Genomic DNA, 23,037 nt, shown 5'->3' with positions numbered 1-23,037 from the left:
TAGCCAGAATCACTTTACACGGTGAATCAGGATTCGTTGGAGAACATCGATCATGACCACTGTTGCTGACCCAACCACCTTTCCCAGACGAACGAACACTTTCTCTAGGACAGCAAGTGGGGTGCACTTAACAGTATCTAGAGCATACAAAGCATCCTGACATAATCGTCATTAAATGATTCTGATGGAGACGCTTATACTGGTAGCGGTTGCTAGGACTGCAGCGACCTGCCTAGGAGTGAGGTGTCTCTTTCTTATCGTCTCTGGGACTACATATCGACCTTCTTGCTGTGAGGTGGTCCGTCTACAATCACCAGCAGCATGTTTTACTATGGAATTTTAGCATTTCCACTTTCAGTGGCCTTTTTAAATTGCGAGATGGCACTTTTGAGCAGAACGATTACTGTGGCCACAGTAGTGCAGTCCAACTGCTCAAACACATTCGTAAGCACTCAAATGGTGTCTTACAGGCATGTCGCCGTACCACACACCATGGCACACTAATCGCATCAACAACAAAATTCGGCAAACACCCTACTGCACGAACTGTCGACCGCATACAGAGCGTTCGTGCACAAGCTTCGCTGCAGTTATCACCTACCGCTCTCTATATTTCAGGGTCCACAGCAATTGTCGGTTGTTCCGAAGCAACTGGCACTTTCTTCTTAGCATGTGTCAGTTGTTCCTTGGCAACTGTCAAGGCGTGTATTATTGTTATTAATCCTTAGTAGTATTATTCCAGATGGCATAAGATAAACTCGGGACATACACTATGTGATCAAAAGTATGCGGACACCCTGTTGAAAATGACTTTCAAGTTCGTAGCATCCACCATCGGTAATGCTGTTGGGCCACCTTTAGCCTTGATGACAGCTTCCACTCTCGCAGGCATACGTTCAATGAGGTGCTGGAAAGTTTCTTACAGAATGGCAGCCCATTCCTCATGCAGTGCTGCAGTGAGGAGAGTTATCGATGTCGGTCGGTGAGGCCTGGCACGAAGTCGACGTTGCAAAACATCCCAATGGTGTTCTATAGGATTCAGGTGTATTATTGTCGTCTAACCACTCCGCCACAGGCCGTGCATAATGAAGAGGTGCTCGATCGTTTTGAAAGATGCAATCGCCTTACCCGAACTGCTCTTCAACACTGGGAAGCAAGAAGGTGCTTAAAACATCAATATAGGACTGCGCTGTGGTATTGCCACGCAAAACATCAGGGTGTGCAAGCGCCTACGTGAACAACACGACCACACCATAACACCACCGCCTTAGAATTTTACTGTTGGCAATACACACTCTGGCAAATGACATTCGTCGTGCATTCACCATACTCACACCCTGCCATCGGGTCGCTACATTGTGTACCGTGATTCGTCACTCCACACAACGTTTTTCCACTGTTCAGTCGTCCAATGTTTACGCTCCTTACACCAAGCGAGATGTTTGCCATTTACTGGCGAGATGTATGGCTTATGAGCATCCACTCGACCGAGAAATCCAAGTTTTCTCATGCCCCGCCTAACTCTCATCGTACTTGCAGTAGATCCTGATGCAGTTTGGAATTCCTGTGTGACGGTCTGGATAGATGTCTGCCAATTACAAATTACGACCCTCTTCAACTGCCAGCGGTGTCTGTCAGTGGAGGTCAGCCTGTACGTTTTTGTGCTGTGCGTTTCCCTCCACTTTTCCACTTCACTATCACATCAGAAACAGTGGATCTAGGGATGTTTAGGAGTGTTTAAATGTCGCGTACATACGTATGACACAAGTGACATCCAATCATCTGAACACGCTCGAAGTCCGTGTGTTCTTCGTGAATTCCGCAGACCACCCCATTCTGCTTTCTCACGATGTGTAATGACTACTGAGGTTGATGATAGGGAGTATCTGGAAGTTGGTGGAAGGACGATGCACGTAACATGGAAATCGTATGTTTTTGGGGCGGTGTCAGGATACTTTTGATCGCATATAACCGAATCCTCGCTGGACCATGGAAATTTTGAGTCTACTTTTAGTCTAACTTATACCTCTCAACGATGTGAAAAGTCACCAGGTTGGTTAAATGGGACAAGTTAGGAATACGCAAATCGACGAAGTGGTAGCCAGTTGAAAGATATGCATTCGAACACTGAGCTACATTCAGTTCTACATCTACATCTACATCAGTTACTGCGATTATAATTACTATCTATAATACTGGAAATATTATCACATTCTAAATAACTTTAAGGTCAAACTATTGTATGCGTGAAACTATGGCCGGTGAAAGAGAGAATCTGACGGCTCTAAGTTTAAATAAATAAATAGATAGTATAACATCCGAATGTGTAAGTTTCTCTCCAGGCTTTAAAAACTAATTAAGGAGTGGGTTATTGTTGTGCTTTATTGATGTACAAGAAAGAAAGTAATTATTACAGTTTTTCGTTAAGTACCTACAGTCAAGAATGGCTGAATCACCTGCTACGAATTTCACACTGACTCCTTCACTCCAGTTTCAGCACAGCGTCGTGAGCTCAAGTTTTGTCGGTAACGACTGAAGGAGTAGCACTTTTCTCAGATGCTTATCGCAGAACTAGAATAGCAGCTAAAGGCCGCGACCTGGCAGATAACGGAGGCAAACACAGGACGGAGGCATTACACCGGCAGTGGCTGGGCATGTTGAGCGTACCGACGCCAGATACTTGTTGCAGACCGGTTCATTTGGCGTCACTAGCCGGGAGTCACTGTCCTGGCGTCCATCAGCTCTGTGAGGCGTTAGCACGTGAGTTGAAGCTATTGAGCCATGTTGACTGCGTCCATCGCTTATCTATCTCTTACAAAATTCTATCGCGACACCACTAACAACACAAGCAAAAGACGATGTATATCTCGGCAGCTGTCACCCTTTCTGCTGCACTTCACACTGATTCACAAGAAGCAAACCATTTGTCTCCATTACCCAACGTTCTTCATTAGTTTGTAACGTCGGTCCAAGACAACTTTATTGCTTCTTGCGGTAGGGGAGAAAGTTGTACTTGGAGGACAATGTACATATACATCTATACTCCGCAAAATCACCGTGAAGTGCATGACACAAGGTACGTCACGTTGTACTAGTTACTCTTCTGTCTTCCCGTTCCAGTCACATCTGGAGCGCAACAAGAGTAATTGATTGAATATTCCTATGCGCATTATAATTATTCTATTCTTGACCTCATGATCCCTATGTGAGCGATACGTAGGAGATTATAGTGCACTCCAAGACTCATAATTTAAAGCAGGTTCTTGAAACTTTGTAAGTAGACTTTCTCGGGATAGTTTACATCTTCAGCAGTCTGGCAGCTCATTTCTTCAGGATCTCTGTGACACTCTCGCATCAGCCAAACGAACCTGTCACCTATTCCTACAGGTACAGACTTTCATAGTGAGTAGCTAGCTATATACTTTTAGAACTAATTACATAATACGTTATATAATATGCTGGTCGGGCGTGCATCATCTTGTACCTTGAAACAGTTGAGCGTCTTTTACAATGGAACATGTGCTACCTTAGTATGAACTGTGCTAATATCTTAAAAATGTTACCTGTCTTTAAAGTGGAATTTGTGTTTGTTTCCAAAAACTCGTGTTTCAAAATATAATTAAAATGTGACTGATTTTTGATCATTTTACTGCCTATTTTGATTGAACTTACAGATTATTGGTGTGTAATAAAGTAATAATGTAACAGGCAGGCTACTGTCTACATCTACATCTACATATAGACTCCGCTACACACCAAGCGGTGTGGGGAGGAGGGCACAATTCGCGCCAAAGTCATATTTCCCCTCCTCTGTTCCACTCGCGGATCGCGCGAGAGAAAAGCGACTGTCTGAACGCCTCAGTAAGAGCTGTTATTTGCCTTATCTTTGAATGATGATCATTACTCGATTTGAAAGTTGATGGTAATAATATATGCTCTACATCCTTGGTGAAGATTGGATTTCGGAGTTTAGTGAGCAGCCGCTTCTGTTTAGCGCATAGTCTATCCGCAAGCGTGTCCCACTTGAAACTTTCTATGAGATTTGTAACGCTCTCGCGATGGCTAAATGTACCAGTCACGAATCTTGCCGCACTTCTTTAGACCTTCTCAATCTTTTGAATCAGACTCAACTGGTAAGGTTTCCGTACAGACGAACAGTACTCTAAGATTGGACGAACTAACGTATTGTAAGCTATTTCCTTTGTTGAAGGAATGCATCGCTTCAGGGTACTACCAATAAACGGCAATCTAGAGTTCGCCATACCCGTTACTTGTGCAATCTTATCACTCCATTTCAAATCAATTCGAATAGTCACACCCAGATACTTGACTGATGTTACCGCTTCCAAAGACTGATCAATTATTTTGTACTCATACAGTAATGGGGATTTTAGCCTTGTTATACGCAGTAGGTTACACTTACTAATATTGAGAGATAACTGCCAGTCATTACACCACGCATTTATTCTCTGCAAATCCTCATTGATTTGTACACAACTTTCGTGTGATACTATTTTCTGTCAGTACCATCAACCAAGTCGCTTATGTAAATCGTAAAAAGCAGATGACCTATTACGCTGCCCTAGGGCACACCTGAAGTAACTATTGTTTCTGTTGAAGTTACCCCGTTCAGGACGACATACTGCTCCCTGTCTGTTAGAAAACTTTCTATTCAACCGCATACATCATCGAATAGACCGTAAGCTCGCAATTTTTGTGGCGAACGACAGTACGGAACTGAGTCGACCGCCTTTCGAAAGTCGAGAAATATGGCATCAACCTGGGAGCCGGTATCTAGAGCCTGTTGTATATCATGCACAAAGAGGGCCAGATGCATCTCGCATGACCGCTGTTTCCTAAAACCGTGCTGGTTTCTCCAGGTGAGCTTCTCAGAATCTAGAAGGGTCATTATGTCTGAACACAAAATATGTTTCATGATTCTACATCAAATCAATGTCAGTGAAATTGGCCGATAACTGTGTGCATCCGATTTTCTACCCTTTTCATAGATTGCTATGACCTGGCTCTTCTTCCCGTCCCGTGGAACTTTCCGCCATTCCAATGATCTCTGATAGATGACGGATAAGAATGGTGCTATATTTGTAGCTTAGTCAACATAAAATCTTACGGGGATACCGTCTGGGCCAGATGCCTTTCTGGCGTCTAAGGATCGTAACTGTTTTACAATCCCAGATACACTAAACACTTTGTCAGCCGTCCTTTCATTTGTTCGATGATTGAAAGGGGGAATTGTGCTGCAGTCCTCTATCGTAATCGAGTTTTTGAAAGCTAGGTTTAGTATTTCGGCCTTCTGTTTATCATCATAAGTTACATTACCCGTACCTTCAGCAAGAGAAGGTATTGAATTATTTGTAGCGTTCATAGATTTTACGTACGACTAAATTTTTTTGGGGTTATTTTTAAAATCTACAGATAAAATATTGTTTTCAAATTCGTTAAAAGAGTCTCTCATTGTCCTTCTGACAACTGCTTTCATTTCGCGTAATTTCTGTTTGTCAGCGGGGCAGGGACTACGTTCAAAACAACTGTGCAAAATTATCTGCTTTCTCAGCAACTTCCTAATATGTTTGTTGTACCAAGGTGGATCCTTTCCCTCCCCGATACTTTTCCTAGGCACATACTTCTCTGGCACATGGTGAACAATACCTTTAAATTCCGACCAAAGATGCTCAATATCTTTGTGTCCCGCGATGAATGCATGTAGCTGACTATGAAGATATTCATTAATGACACTTTTATCTGCTTTCTCAAACAAGAAAACTCTACGCTTTTTTTTATTTTTTACAACTTCCTCTTTCATAGAACCCACAACGACATAACGACATTATGGTCGCTAATACCTTCTTCTAGATTAACTTATTAATTTCCTCCAAAAGATCACGTCCGTTTGTCACCAAGATATCTAATATGTTCCCATCTCGAGTTGGTTTTCTAACCACTTGCTCAAGGCTGTATGTTGAGAGCGGTCCTAGGATAACTTCGCATGAATCTTTATTTCTGCCCCATGTGATAAACGTTTAATTTTCCGAGTCAAGTGGAAGCTAGTTTAAAGTCTCCCCCTATAATTAATGGATTTTTTGGGTATTTACTTTCTATGTACTCAAGACTTTCCCTGACACGTTCTGTGACGTTTGTTGCGGATGTCTCATTGACAGCTTTATCCTGACTATTTCACAGTCCGACGCAGTATCTATATCAACTGCGTTGAAACAGCTTTTAACTGTAATGAACGCACCACCTCCCATCGCATCAGTCCTATCCTTCCTAAACACTGTCCAATCAGAGTTCAAAATTTCACTGCTTTTTATGTCTGTTTTCAACCAGCTTTCGGTACTTAGTACAATATTGGCATTACTACTGTTTATTTCGGAGATTAACTTGGGGATCTTGCTACAGACACTTCGACAATTTACTAACATGAGATTAAGCATATTTAAATCCTTTGGAATGACCTGTTTAAGCGAACTAACAATTTTTACTGTTGGCACACCCACATCAGTGTCATGAACTATTAAATCCTGTACTGACAATATCTTTCCCATCGTAATGGTTTTAAACTTGAGACAAATGATAGTTTCTAGGTACATGACCGTGTTGTGTCCTGGAACATGTCTTCACATTTGGAGAAACCTCTCATTACCTTTGTCCTTTTCCGCTTTTCTGTCAATCGAAATTCTGTACTAATTAGACGGTTCACTCAACCCAATAAATCTTGTAATTTTTCTCCACTTTCAGTAAGGAGTGCAATGTCATCATTGAGTCTTATCATTGTTATCCTTTCACACTGAATTTGAATTGCACTCCTCAAGCTTCCTTTTATTTCAGTCATTGCTTCTTCAGTGTGTAGACTGAACAGTAGGTGCCAAAGAGTGCATCTCCGTCTTACACCAGTTTCAATCTGAGCACTTCGTTCTTGCTCTTTCAGTCTTATTGTTCCGTCATAGTTATTGTACATATTGTGTATTAACTATCTTTTCCTGTATCTTTCTTCTATTTTTCTCAGACTTTCGTATATATGGAACCATTTGACATTATTGATCTTTTTTTTTTCTAGTTCGACATATCCAATGAATGTGTAGTGATTTTTCTTCTCTCTTGCATTGACTATGAAGCACAATCTCGGAATGCCTTTACCTTTTCTCATCCCTATCTGATCGCCGTCTAACTCATGCTGTTTTCTTTGCCATTCTTCTATATATTCATCTTGTCAGCGATTTTGATGCATGAACTATTAAGCTGAATTTGCAATTGTTCTCGCACTTGCGTGCCCCTGATACCTTCCGAATTGTGTGCATGATATTTTTCCGCATGACTAACTGCACGTTGCCAGTCTCATAGATTATAGTTACCAATTTGAATAGAGCTTTTGTTGTTGTTAGATACGCGCAGCGTTTGTTATATTTCGCGTTCAACACGAAAGCATTCCTGTGGAATGTTATCTATACCACTTGCGTTATTTGTTCTCATTTCTTCCAGAGCTCTTTCAAATTGTAATACTGAATCCTCTATGCCGTCCATATGGACTTCAATACTTTCTTCTATCACAGCATCAGACAAGTCTTCCCTCTCAAATAACGCTTAAATGTACTCTTTCCAACTACCCGCCGTCTCCTCTGCAATCAACAGTGAAATTCCCGTTGTGCTTTTAAAGTCACTGACCTAGCTTCTAGTTTCACCGAAGGTTGTTTTGACTTTTCCGTATGCTGAGCCAGTCCTTCCGACAACCGTTTCTTCTTCGATTCCTGCACATCTCTCCTGCAGCCATTTCATTTTGGCTGCCCTACACTACCTATTTATTTTATTCCTGAGCGATTCATATTGCTGTATTTCTGCGTATCCCTTAACATTTTTTGTACTTTCTTGTTTTAGCGATCACATTGAAGTACTTCTTGTGTTATCTATGGTTTCTTCGCAGTTACCAATGTTTTTCTTTCTATCTTCTGTGACTGCCCATTTTAGAGACGCCCACTTTCATTTCATGCCTACTCTGATATTGCTTATCGCAGTACCAGAGGAAGTTTCTAAGAGAAATTCGAATGTATCTCATTATTCCCCAGTATTTTAGTATCCCATCTCCTTCCACGTTGGTTCTTCTGTACAGTTTTCTTAAACAGGAGGGTAAATCCGATACAAGCATAGTTTGCATTGTTGCCAAATTTCCCCCCCACCCCTCCCCCAGCCTGGTACAGAATTGTAATGGTAGATGTGCCAAAGTCGCAATTTAATTATACAAATTAACCAAAATCATCTAAATTAGTCCTCCCCACTCCACCCTTCTCACCTCCCCTCCCCTCTCACTCCCTCACGTGCCCTGTTGGCGAGAATTTCGAATTTTGGCTGAAATTTCGAATTTTCGTGGTAAAATCGAATTTCACGGAAATTTCGAATTTTCGCATAAAAATTCAGTTCGCAATTCAGTGTATGTAATATTAATGGAAACTGTTGATGGAAATGGTTTATAAAGCCGGTAGAGCTGTCAGAAATCAAAAAAAGTTCAGAGGACAGAAATAGAGGAGTTGTGCGTGACAAAGGACTTAATTTGCATTTTTTAGGACAGAACTTTTAAAAGCTTAAAACGCTCCTCGTGTGCCTCAGTGATGTGCGGCATTCTCCATATAATTTTGTTGATGATGATCTGATTTTCCTTTTGAGCTTATCGACTGTATGAGTTGCTACCTATTGCACTCCATACCAGAATAAGTTCCTGTTTAGTATTCATAGTAATTCGCTGCTTGTCCTCAAAGTACCCCATAGGTATTTTCAGAGATATGAAAGCAGTAAATCGGTGGAAATCTTCTGCTGTTCTGCGCACAAGCTCGCCTAGGAACAATCCTGCATTTTCTAAAGCATTCAAATCCTAGGGCGATGATGAGACATACGATTTAAGGGTTGTTGCTATGCCCATATTATGTACGAGTATATTATTAATATCAGCCCCATTAAATTTATATCGTATTTCCTGGGACAGGAATGCCAAAGCATTACGTGTAAGCTTTGTCCCCACAGTATGGCCACCATCTTTTTCTTTCTGAAATGATCCATCCAAATATATAAAACTTTTGCATGGAAGAGCTAAAGCGTCCCGGTGCTGGATGACAATCCTGGTTTCATCGTTCTTGATAAATGTCATTGAAGCATAAGGTTTATGCGAGAGGTTCCTGGCATATGATTTGCTCATTATATTCCACTGAGTGAGATATATTAAGCGACGACATGGTTTCGAGCCCACTGATTTAAGAAACTCGTAGTAATCACGTGTTACCGCCCTGACATTGTGCTGCGAAGCGCTGTGCTGTGCGTTCTGTGCTCTAGTTTTATACCTTACGCCCTTTCTGCCTTAGATATAGTTGCACAATGATTTCCTCACCATGAAAGTCAACCAGTTGATTACTTTGGTCCACAATACTTAACTCCAGGTAGCCCTGTGGCTGAATTGTGACTGGATTATGTATAGCATCGGTAGGAGTCTCAGCAATCTTATACCCTGTTCTAGTTGATGGGAAAAATCGGTAAATTGAATGAATCAATCTATCGTTGAGATATGAGTTCGTTGCAATGCTACACACGACACACATTGTACTGAGAGGGAGAATATCCTCTGTCTGATCAGATTTATAGAATTTACTGGTATCCATTTTCTAAACCGGCCCCTCTGTGAAGCCCAGTAGCGGGCCTACTGAACCTTTCTGCGTAAATTCCGTCGATGTATTCAAAGTCTTTATTTCAGATTTAAGTGTAATGTGTGCACGGAGCTCAATCCCTTTTCCAGACGGTTTCAAAACGTTTAAATCGTCAGTATCGTAACCACCAGGTCCAGTTTTCCACAATTTCGTTTTTACCATTAATTTCCAGATGCAGTTTAATGTTAGACTTTGTGACATATGGGACAGTGTTGTATGTCTCCAGTCCATTCATCGCCATACTCCAATCCCCAATGCTTAAATAAGTTCGTGGGAAGTAATTTGCACATAATACAGACGATCGTTGTTTGAAAGTTAAATTATAGTACAATGCATCTAAATCTCAGCTAGTGAATGGGTGCTTATTCCCGTCCTTATATATCATCTGTAAACGTCAGGAGGAACATGATGCATAGATGACCACAAAGGAACGTATTAAAGCTTTGGTAGCGTCGAAAATTGTAGAACACATGTGAAGTATCGATGTAATTCTTCTGGAGGTTGCAGGTCACCGTATGAATCGAAACAACAGACTTTATTTGTATTTCTTGCTTTAATTTATGCTATCCAGCGAGTTACACGTCCTCCTTTGACATATAGATTCATAATTCACCATTCTTTTGATTTTCACATAGTCCTCAGTAATGTACTCCCCAAAACGCACCTCGGAATCTTGGAATGTTGAATTTACTAATAAATCAACTTAAGCAGCTCTGTATTTGTAAGTAGGAATGCTACGGGGCTTTCTTCTTCTATTTATGAAGAGGTCTAGTCGTATCTTCTCTGGTTTGAAGTACAGTCATTTTCCGATGGCTGCTGCCTCCGTCACGCAGTTATATCTTTGTCCCTCTTGCAGCTGCTCCTGGGAGTTTTGTGCATTCTTGACTGTCCTGGCAATAGCCGTTGCATACCTAGCCTTTGAACCCATCACCGACAGACCGGATAGGGCAGGAATGAGATAGGGAATAATTCCACTCCATGTCTTAGATATCGATAGAACGCTGGGTAGTTTAATCCATCTTTTTTTAATATTTCTGCTTTAGTGCGCTTTTAGCCGCATACATCGCTGCCAGGGTGCAGTTTTTCATACACCCTTCGGTTGTCTTCCGCTTCTTTAGCGCTCAACGTGCAGCACTCATAACTTGGCTGAACTTTTCCACACCCAAGCCCAACTTAACTTTACCACATATATTTTTTCAACTGAAAATAGTGCAATGTGTTGATCTATACCACTCACACACATTGCCTTAGCTTTATCAGCTGCAGTTCGATCTGCAGCGTGAACTATCTTTAACTGCTACGTATGTGACATCGTGTTCCATACACGCTTTGACGAGCTCAATTATGCCCTTATTACCATGTGGCAATCGTTTGTGTTGTTCCATGTCCACGGTAGCTACATCCAGGAATGTGTACTTCGGCTGTTAGTTTGTCGAGAAAACTACCTCCTCCTCCAATGCGTCTCCTGTCACACAAGTTATGCCACTGCCGTAGTTGCAAATTCCAGCGTCAGTCCAGCTAATTGTGATGCAGGAAAACCATGCCATTTAACTAACGCTCCGTTCTTTGGACGCCATATGACCTCCTCTACGAAATATTACGTCTGGTTCCTACCTCTTTTGTAACTCTTCTGTGGAAAAGCATCCTGCTATTTCAGTACCACTTCTGTCCTTTAAGAGGTAGGTTCTAGGATTCGTTATCTGCATTTTGGAAACCGTGAATGTTTCGGGTACCCAGTTCTACATATATGACTTCTCAAATGTAATCTTGCGTCTTGAAATATGTACTAAATCACCTACATTAAAATGGCTGTTTGTATGCATCTAGCATTTCACACTTGTATACTGTATCTAGACGTCTATTATCACGAAGATCGATTGTTCTCATTTTTATTGTGCCATTTTTAGTTCACTAATACTGTGCTATTATTTGTGGTAAGATATCAATCCGTTTGTGTGAGCCACAAAGATTGAAGCACATCCACATTTGGGCTTTTACTGTTCTGTTCAGACGTTCCACGATACTCCCCTTCAAGCGGGTGAATGTGGAATAGTGACGTTTATATACCGCTCCATCACGATTTAGAAACATCTTTTGTGAAACTCTCCACCATGATCTGAAAGTTGTCTGGGCTGTGATTTGCCCACATCTGCAGCCAGCACTCAAACACACGTGCGAGATCTTTCCTCATTTTTGTTTCATGGGTAATGCCCAGGCAGATTTAGAATAAGTATCAACGACCATCAAAATATATTTGAAGCAGTAACATATAAATGTTCCCTCATGTCAAGATCCGCCTTGACAGGTCGTACAAACCTTTAATCGTAACATGCTTTGCACACTGGTTTGCGCAGTTATCGAACTGCAATCTCCAATCTCGTACGTTCAAAAGTTCCTGAAACAATTTCATTCAAATGAGCTGTCATAGCCGATCAATTAGCTCTGTCGGGTCGTTATGATACATATACTGCGGGAGTCAATTGCTTATTATTTTTGCTGAATTTTAATGCCATCACCACTGCAACTTTTTTCGCCAACCAATACAAGTTTTATGACAGATTTGCATTTGACATTGCTTTGGCTTTTAACATTCTGGTGGAGATCGGTAAAATGCAATATTTCACGATATATTTCCAGATCTTTAGGCGAATAATTTTCGTTACTTATGGGTCTTTGGAAAGTAAATTCAACAGACCAAGTGTACTCTGCAACTGTCCGCCACTGATTTTTATTGTGTTCTCATTTAAACTTATAGGCCGCATGACCAGTATACGTGGTTTTACAGTGGTGACACCGAATACTTTGTCTAACCTAGCACCAATACACGCAAGAAGCGGCTACACGGGTAGCAGGGGGTTGTGTGGCGTGGACTGGGCGGTTTTTTAGGGCAACAGCCTCGAAGGGTGCGGGGCAAAGTCAGGACATGCGGGGACCAAGCAGCAATAGGTATTGTAATTCTGAACTGTCAAATCTGCATTGGTAAAGTACCGGAACTTCAAGCGCTGATAGAAAGCACGGAAGCTGAAATCGTTATAGGTACAAAAGCTGGTTGAAGCCAGAGATAAATTCTGCCGAAATTTTTACAAAGGCACAGACGGTGTTTAGAAAGGATAGATTGCATGCAACCGGTGGTGGCATGTTTGTCGCTGTTAGTAGTAGTTTATCTTGTAGTGAAATAGAAGTGGATAGTTCCTCTGAATTATTATGGGTGGAGGTTACGCTCAACAACCGAGCTAGGTTAATAGAAGGCTCCTTTTACCGACCTCCCGACTCAACAGCATTAGTGTTAAAACAACTGAGAGAAAATTTGGAATACATTTCACATAAATTTTCTCAGCATGTTATAGTCTTAGGTGGAGATTTCAATTTACAAGATATAGACTGGGACACTAAGATGTTTAGGACGGGTGGTAGGGACAGATCATCGAGTGACATTATACTGAGTGCACTATCCGAAAATTACCTCGAGCAATTAAACAGAGAACCTACTCTTGGACCTACTGATAACAAACAGACCCGAACTTTTAGACTCTGTAAGTGCAGAACAGGGAATCCGTGATCATAAGGCCGTTGCAGCATCCCTGAATATGGAAGTTAATAGGAATATAAAAAAAAGGGAGGAAGGTTTATCTGTTTAGCAAGAGTAATAGAAGGCAGATTTCAGACTACCTAACAGATCAAAACGAAGATTTCTGTTCCGACACTGACAATGTTGAGTGTTTAAAGGAAAAAGTTCAAGGTAATCGTAAAATGCGTTTTAGACAGGCACGTGCCGAGTAAAACTGTGAGGGACGGGAAAAACCCACCGTGGTTCAACAACAAAGTTAGGAAACTACTGCGAAAGCAAAGAGAGCTTCACTCCAAGTTTAAACGCAGCCGAAACCTCTCAGACAAAGAGAAGCTAAACGGTGTCAAAGTTAGCGTAAGGAGGGCTATGCGTGAAGCGTTCAGTGAATTCGAAAGTAAAATTCTGTGTACCGACTTGACAGAAAATCCTAGGAAGTTCTGGACTTATATTAAATCAGTAAGTGGATCGAAACAGCATATCCAGGCACTCCGGGATGATGATGGCATTAAAACAAAGGATGACACGCGTAAAACTGAAATACTAAACACCTTTTTCCAAAGTTGTTTCACAGAGGAAGACCGCACTACAGTTCCTTCTCTAAATCCTCGCACAAACGAAAAAAATGGCTGACATCGAAATGAGTGTCCAAGGAATAGAAAAGCAACTGGAATCACTCAACAAAGGAAAGTCCACTGGATCTGACGGGATACCAATTCGATTCTAAACAGAGTACGCGAAAGAACTTGCCCCCACTTCTAACAGACGTGTACCACAAGTCTCTAGAGGAACGGAAGGTTCCAAATGATTGGAAAAGAGCACAGGTAGTCCCGGTCTTCAGGAAGGGTCGTCGAGCAGATGCGCAAAACTATAGACCTATATCTCTGACGTCGATCTGTTGTAGAATTTTAGAACATATTTTTTGCTCGCGTATCATGTCGTTTTTGGAAACCTAGAATCTACTCTGTAGGAATCAACATGGATTCCGGAAACAGCGATCGTGTGAGACCCAACTCGCTTTATTTGTTAATGAGACGCAGAAAATATTAGATACAGGCTCCCAGGTAGATGCTATTTTCCTTGACTTCCGGAAGGCGTTCGATACAGTTCCGCACTGTCACCTGATAAATAAAGTAAGAGCCTACGGAATATCAGAACAGCTTTGTGGCTGGATTGAAGAGTTTTTAGCAAGCAGAACACAGCATGTTGTTATCAATGGAGAGACGTCTACAGACGTTAAAGTAACCTCTGGCATGCCACAGGGGAGTGTTATGGGACCATTGCTTTTCACAATATATATAAATGACCTAGTAGATAGTGTCGGAAGTTCCATGCGGCTTTTCCCGGATGATGCTTTAGTATACAGAGAAGTTGCAGCATTAGAAAATTGTAGCGAAATGCAGGAAAATCTGCAGCGGATAGGCACTTGGTGCAGATAGTGGCAACTGACCCTTAACATATATAAGTGTAATGTGTTGCGAATACATAGAAAGAAGGATCCTTTATTGTATGATTAGATGATAGCGGAACAAACACTGGTAGCAGTTACTTCTGTAAAATATCTGGGAGTATGCGTGCGGAACGATTTGAAGTGGAATGATCACATAAAATTAATTGTTGGAAAGGCGGGTACCAGGTTGAGATTCATTGGAAGAGTCGTTATAAAATGTAGTTCATTGACAAAGGAAGTGGCTTACAAAACACTCGTTCGACCTATAATTGAGTATTGCTAATCAGTGTGGGATCCGTACCAGATCGGGTTGACGGAGGGGATAGAGAAGATCCAAAGAAGAGCTGTGCGTTTCGTCACAGGGTTATTTGGTAACCGTGATAGCGTAACGGAGATTAGCAAACTCAAGTGGCCGACTCTGCAAGAGAGGCCCTCTGCATCGTGGTGTAGCTTGCTCGACAGGTTTCGAGAGGGTGCGTTTCTGGATAAGGTATCTAATATATTGCTTCTCTCTACTTATACCCCCCGAGGAGGTCACGAATGTAAAATTAGAGAGATTCGAGCGCGCACGGAGGCTTTCAAACATTCGTTCTTCCCGCGATCCATACGCGACTAGAACAGAAAAGGGAGGTAATGACAGTGGCACGTAATGTGCCCTCCGCCACACACCGTTGGGTAGCTTGCGGAGTATAAATCTAAATGTAGATGTAGATGTAACAATGGCGTAACTCTGCTGAGAATTGACTGAGAGATTTTGTAATCGGCTTAAAGGTTTCTCTTAGTGTTTGCTCCCGCTTCAAATGTCCTAACCTCAGCAGCCATAATTCCTCCCTGATGGCCTTCCATGCCTGGATGACTTTATGTTTAGTTGACATTTCGTTGTATACTAATCAGCTTTCTGTGCAGCGTGAGACTTTATACATCCACTCTTCTTCTTCTTATGCTGCTCCCCCTTGCCAGTAACAGGTATTTTCCCTTCAGTTAAATCGCTTACCTTTATTTTAATTGCATTAACCCGTTCATACAATTTCCCCTTCTTAATAACAGCAGTTTCCTTTTCAGTCGTTTCTTGCTTTACGACTGCATTAAGCCGATCTTTCAGTGTACTGTTCGGTCTCAGAACGGCGTGACACTACATTCCTAGTTCCTCGCATACGCCTCCAGCTTTATGTTTGAGAGTTCGAATTTTCGTGTCCCTGTAGGAACGAATGTTTCGTTTACGCACACCCATCCTGTTTGAGCTCCCTGCACCCATGCGAATTTATCTACGGTGATGAGTATACTGATGTACTCACCTCTTTCCATGGCTATGTATATAGGCTTTCCTGGAAGTTCCGTCTGTGGCTGCCATCATTTTTCTTGAAACTTCCTGGCAGATTAAAATTCAGTTGGTAGAGCACTCGGGCTAAAGGCAAAGGTCCCGTTCGAGTCTCTATGCTTTTCTCGGAGAAAAATGTTGTATCGATTCAGCTAACCAAGCTTACCTCACAGCTGAGTACTTTCTCTCGAAAGGCAGAGGTCCCGAGATCGGATCTCGGTCCGGCACACAGTTTTAATTTGCCAGGAAGTTTCATATCAGCGCTCACTCCGCTAGAGAGTGAAAATCTCATTCTAGAATCAGTTTTCTTGTTTTATTAATAACGAAAACCCATGCTGTGAGTGATTCCAGCAATCTGCACATATCTTCACAAAATCATTGAACGACATATAGGTTCCTACATGAGCCTGGAAAGGTGTTTTAAATTCAGATTGCCCTGTTCGAATGCCACATTTAGGTTTACAGTATCGCTCACCAGCTGTTTCAGGATTCTGGAATATGAGTGACGGTTCAATCCCGCGTCTGGTCATCCTGATTTAAGTTTTCGTGATTGCCCTAAATCACTCCAGGTAAATTCCGGGATGGTTCCTTTGAAAGACCACGGCTGACTTCGTTCCCCGTCCTTCCCTTATCCGATGAGACTGATGACCTCGCCATCTGGTCTCCTCTCCCAAACAACTCAACCCAACTCCAGTGATACGAATCTAGCGTCATAAGCATGTATACGAATATCCTTATTAAAGTGGTGATACCTTTTATTCAATCCAACTTACGGACGCTCTCACGTCTATATTCACAGAAAATTAATGAATTCATACATTTGCTCAGAATTGTTCTGGATCATAATTACTTTGACTTCAATGACACCATATAGGCCTATGCACAATCTTATGGGTTAGCCGCGGGTTCCCCCATTGCCAATATAATAGCTAATATTTACATCAGTTTTTTTCAACCCACCCACAACACCTTCAAAGAGTAGTATGTTACAAAAGATACGTCGATGGCACAAGACTTTTTATAATGGGACCGACTCCCAGCTGCATCTTTAACAATACCACTTTAACAAAATGCACCCCAAGGTTCGCTCTGGCTTTACACTCCCATTTTTAAATCTGGAAATTTCGTTGCAGGAAAGTAAAGTTCACTTTAACATATTTAGAAAAACAACTGCGAGATATTCTATTATTCATTGCTCTTCAATTCATCCAAAGCAGCAAAAAAAGTGACAGCCCTTCGTGCTATACTTTACCGCACGGCCAGAGTCCCGCTCTCAAAAGTAAACTACCAGCGCGAGTTGGATACCATTTAATTCGTAGCACATGCTAACGGCTACCAGGCAAATGTTTTTGATGTCCTTCATCAGCAAATGCAATTGAAAACCGCTTCCAACGATCTGTACGAGATTACTCTGTCATCTACCAATAACGATTACCCTAAAAAATTTTGAAGGATCCCATACGTAGGCGTTACATCTGATAGGATTTGTTCAAATGGTTCAAATATCTCTAACCACTATGGGACTTAATATCTGAGGTCACCAGTCCCGTCGATTTTTAAACTAATTAAACCTAACTAACCTAAGGATATCACACACATCCATGTCCGAGGCAGGATTCGAATCTGCCACCGTAGCAGCAGCCCGGTTTCGGACTGAAGCGTCACAGCGGCCGGTGGATACGATTCGCAAATGGCTTATAAAAGAGGGGGCTATACTCGCCTTTTACACCCCACGTAAGTTCGGGAAAATATTGAAGTACCACAAAACCAGAGGAGACCATGGCTACGCACAATCGGGCGTCTATCGCATTCAGTACAGTGAGTGTCCTTAAGCGTACATAGGCCGAACTGGCCTCTCCTTTAACATACGGTTCAGAGAGCATCAGGGTCTTACCAATTCCAAATACGCTCTCACTAACCACCCGAAGGAACATGACCATTTCAAATATAAACACTTATTGCAGCATTCTAGATATTCAACGTAAGGTCCCGGTTTCAAACATTTCAGAAGAAATAGGAATCATCTGCAGCACCTGCCGTGCTCTGTTTGGCATTTTTAACGAGCAAATTGCTCTTAAGCATGCAGTCCTGCTGAATAACTCTTCTTTATTGAAGCAGCGTCCAGCCTCATTTTCCTCTCTTTCAGGTTCCTGACTACTGAACGCCATACATGTATATTTCTTAAGTGGGTCAGTGTTTTTTGCCTTTTTTTGTTGCCCTCAATAGGCTTAACCAACGTACGGCGTATACCTGTTTCCTATAGTGACGTCTGCAAGGTCCACCTAGTTCATTTTACGTAGCTGTAAAATTGTCCTCTCTTAATAGAAGTTTATATGTTTTTCATTTCTACGACTGTGGCGCATTATTGTGCTTCGTCATTATTTCTGTCCTCACTAATTTAAAGTTTACCTGTCTTCCGTGATGTAAAATGCGTCTCAGGTCCTATCCCATGTAAGCCTCGATTAGTTGTCGACTTTTAGTTAGCAGGTTCTAAATTGACCCCATTTTAATGCGTCCCTTTAGTTCTATGGCTACTAGCTATTAATTGGCATGTTAATCTCTCACAGTATAGAGTGTAAGGTTTCGCTACTTTCCCTGTAAGTCAGTAACAAGATGCTTGTAAATAGGAGTGGCACGTTTGTATGTTCTTTTAACTGATGACTATGGCGCGTTGTTCCACGTTTCCCCTTATATATCCCCACCAAATTAAAAACTTGCTTTTCCACTCGAGCGAAGGGAAAGTTTCATCGTGCTTTACGGTTTATACATAAATTTTATATCGCAGCTTCCACTCACTTTTACGATAGTTCTCTGGACTGAGCGAGGTGGCGCAGTGGTTAGCACACTGGACTCGCATTCGGGAGGACGACGGTTCAATCCCGCGCCCGGCCATCCTGATTCAGGTTTGCCGTGATTTCCCTAAATAGATCCAGGAAAATTGCGGGATGGTTCCTTTGAAAGGGCACGGCCGACTTCCTGCGCCGTCCTTCCCGAATGCGATAAGAGCGACGACCTCGCTGTTTTGGTCTCTTGTCCCAAGCAACCCAACACCTGTTTAACATGTTCTTACAACGCATAATACACTTTTAACATTTTAGTGTACTTATTTTAAATTTTTCTTCATTTTAAATGTAAACCACTAATTCAAATGGTGAACGGCCTGGCTAAGTTACCCCGCGTTCTTCTCCTCGTCAACAGATGGCAGCATTTTCCCACTTTGACTACTCCATGCTCTCCTTTCGTAGGTAGCACACCGTGCCTCGTGCGCGTCCAGTCCGGCGCTTGGGGGTCACAGCACAAGTGTAAGTGTCCTGGTATTCTTTGTGTACTTCTCTACCCAGGAAGTCGTCTGTAGCACTGTCTGGTGTCACTTTCGCATTAACATTGGTTTCACAGCACTTAGCCCTACCGGCGGTTTTGAAATGTTCTTAAAACATTTTTATTAAATTTTTTTCTTATGTGTATTGCTACGTATAAGAAGTATCTCCCGTCTCTTGCTATTTTCAGTAGAATATCTGTAGATGGGCGTATAGGAGACCGAAACCGGTCGTGTGATAATAAAAGAACTTTACAACTGTAGCGGTATTTTCAACCTCTGGTTGCTCAGTTGCGGATGCTCCTCCAACAGGATTGTTTGTAATTAAAATCTTCCTGTATCTCCTGGTCATCTTCAAGTATTCCTCCTGCACTTCTGATTCCTTAACAGACTATTTGCTATTACCATCTGAAATTTATGGCAAAACTGAAGCAGTGTTCCTCCCTTCTCATTCTTACTGCTAACCTATGCTCTCCCGTAACCTTTTCCTCTATTACTTTCCCTACAACTCCGTTCCCGTCCTCCGTGATTATTATATTTTCATCTCACTTTTCATAGTGAATTATCAATTGAATATCTTTATGTACTTTATCTCTTCATCTGCTGTTTTCAATGGTGCCACATATATGTGGATTATCGTTGTCGGCGTTGGATTGCTGTCGAAAATGATGAGAACAACCCTATCACTGAACTTTCACTGCAGCCCACTCTCTACCCTACTTTCCTGTTCATAACGAATCCTACCCCCGTTATACCATTATGTGCTGATGTAGATATTACTCTATACTCGTCTGACCAGAAATCCTTATCTTCTCTCCATTCCACTTTCCTGACCCCACTATATTTACACTGAGCCTTTGCATTCCCCTACTCAGCTTTCTAGCTTCCGTCGCTATGTTCAAACTTCTGACATTCCATCTTCCGACTCGTAGAATGTAATCGCGTCTATGATCATTCCATCTTTTTCTCATGGTCACCTCCCCTTCTAATGGACGTACATTTAGATACAATTCACATAAGCAAACACATACTTGTACGGAATGTAGGTTTGAAGAACTTTACATATTTCCTAAAAATAAAAATAAAAAAAGACGAAAGAGCAACGGACTAGTAGCAGGCTGTCCTGTGACCAGCAACCGCTAACGTAAGCCACGACAGTGAAATGATTGTTGTATGGAGACGTGGGGCTACAGTATTTGCATGTTCTCATGACAACACTGAGGATGAGGCAGACAGATTTGTTGGTGTTACAACTCGGACCGCCCCACGGTCTACAAGAAATGGTTTTACACAAGAAAATTTGTAACGCAGTGTAAGAAAGCTGCTCACAAGAAAATCATAATCACAGGGGACTGAAGACGACTGCCGCGCTTTGTCGATGGCTCTGGCTCTGAGCACTGTGGGACTCAACTTCCCCTATAACTTAGAACTACTTAAACCTAACTAACCTAAGGACATCACACACATCCATGCCCGAGGCAGGATTCGAACCTGCGACCGTAGCAGTCACACGGTTCCGGACTGCGCGCCTGGAACCGCGAGACCACCGCGGCCGGCCTTTGTCGATGACAATAGGCTTCATACATGAATGCGATTGCTGATGCAAATCAGTACAGGTCCATCTTAATCAATTTCCGAGCGAACATTGCAATGTGAGATGCTTGTAACGGACATCTGTAGTCAGCCACTTCGAAAAATGAGGCGTTTAACCAGCAGTGTTTGGAGATTACGCTTCAGATTAGAGCTGATTATCCGACGCTTTACTTACCATGACCGAGCGAGGTGGCGCACACTGGACTCGCATTCGGGAGGACGACGGTTCAATCCCGTCTCCAGCCTTCCTGATTTAGGTTTTCCGTGATTTCCCTAAATCGTTTCAGCCAAATGCCGGGATGTTCCTTTGAAAGGGCACGGCCGATTTCCTTCCCAATCCTTCCCTAACCCGAGCTTGCGCTCCGTCTCTAATGACCTCGTTGTCGACGGGACGTTAAACACTAACCACCACCACTTACCATGACTTTGATCCACCTAGTCAGATTATCCTGAACATGAATCTGTAAGTTTACTTCGATATTCTCATTAACCACGTGTTGCACATATTTATATCATCAAGAGTTTACAGTTCTGCACGCACATGTACCTGTGTTAACGAGCACTCAGGCAGCCTATCACATCTAGACTTGCCCTGTGAAATGTTTCAAATGGCTCTAAGCACTATGGGACTTAACATCTGAGGTCATCAGTCCCCTAGACTTAGAAATACTTAAACCTAACTAACCTAAGGACATCACACACATCCATGCCCGAGGCAGGATTCGAACCGGCGATCGTAGCAGCCGCGTTGTTCCGGACTGAAGCAACTAGAACCGCTCGACCACAGCGGCCGGCTGGCCCTGTAAATCACATGGTGTTAATCATTGTCATTATTTAGCATACAACACACAAATGTGAGGAATCTTATCCACAAATACGCGTTTCGGCAGTCACTCCCATCGTCTGGCTGCTCGCGTTGAACTCGTCATACTCATGGACTAAAAAAAACACAAAACAATCACTAAATAAAATGATGGTAATCGGACGTTAGGTCCTTCTACTACTTCAAAATCGGCTACTCCTGAATCTCTGTTTTGCTTCTTCATACTACGCCCATTCACCAAACTACTCTTCCTGCAGTGGCAACACCGATCGTACCTGCTTCAACTCGCACCAGCTGCCTTCCCGAGCAATAGCTAGATCGATAAATTGCTGTGTGTGTCGGCTTTAAGTCTTGTTCAACATCTTTTAGTCGGTGACCTTCTCTTACATACGTTTGGTTACCATAACTGCCCAGTCTTGCTCTTTGTACCTTGTCGTAAGGGCTCATGCTATATATCCTGTACACCTCGTGTCACACGACGCACGGTGCATTTTAAGAGGTATAGATGGCGATTCAACTGCCTCTACAGCTGTCGTTTTACGCAATCTGCAGTTCTATAGCTGACCTTCATTAACCACGCTCAAGATGGTCTTATCCTTATCTCGCTACGCACAAGTATTAGTGCTACTGATAAAATGAACAGCATATTTTCGTAGGAAATTTAATGTAGTTGTCGCTAGAGGCCGTAGTTTTTATTCAAGAAAAAGGCACGGAAGTGTCTTTCAAACGCATCCCCAAATCTACACACAACCCTTACCTGTACGGAATTCTACTTTGTTGTTCACGGCACTCCCTTATACCACTGTACAAACGTTTACCACTGCACGAATTATTTCCGACATTCCACCATTTATGGTCTTCATTAACTGGCCCTATTAGGCCACTGGTTTAGTTGAGCACTTAAGAATTGTAATATTTATTAACCTAGTATTAAGAAAAATGTCTTAACGGCGTTTTTTAAAATTTTTATTTAGTGCCGAATGGTTTCAGCCCATCGCTGTTTTATTAATACTAAGTTAATTTTTGTATCAATCGCTATTAGTCCATAACAATGTTGTCCAAGCGTCTGTAATATTTATGTTTTGTGTAAATTTTACCAAACACTTTTGTCGGTTTTGACAGCATAAAATAAACAATCACATCGTTGTATACGTCAAACCTCCTGGCCACGAAACTACAGTGCCTCTGACGGTTCCATTTGGATAGAATTATCAACGTAATTAATTTAGCGTAGCGTTTAAAGACTCGGCTTTTCGTTTGATGCCCTCACG

The sequence above is a fragment of the Schistocerca gregaria genome, chromosome 8 (genome assembly GCF_023897955.1).
Source record: "Schistocerca gregaria isolate iqSchGreg1 chromosome 8, iqSchGreg1.2, whole genome shotgun sequence".
Taxonomy (NCBI): Eukaryota; Metazoa; Arthropoda; class Insecta; order Orthoptera; family Acrididae; genus Schistocerca; species Schistocerca gregaria.
The sequence above is the reverse complement of the archived record's forward strand: the minus strand, read 5'-3'. Positions refer to the sequence as shown.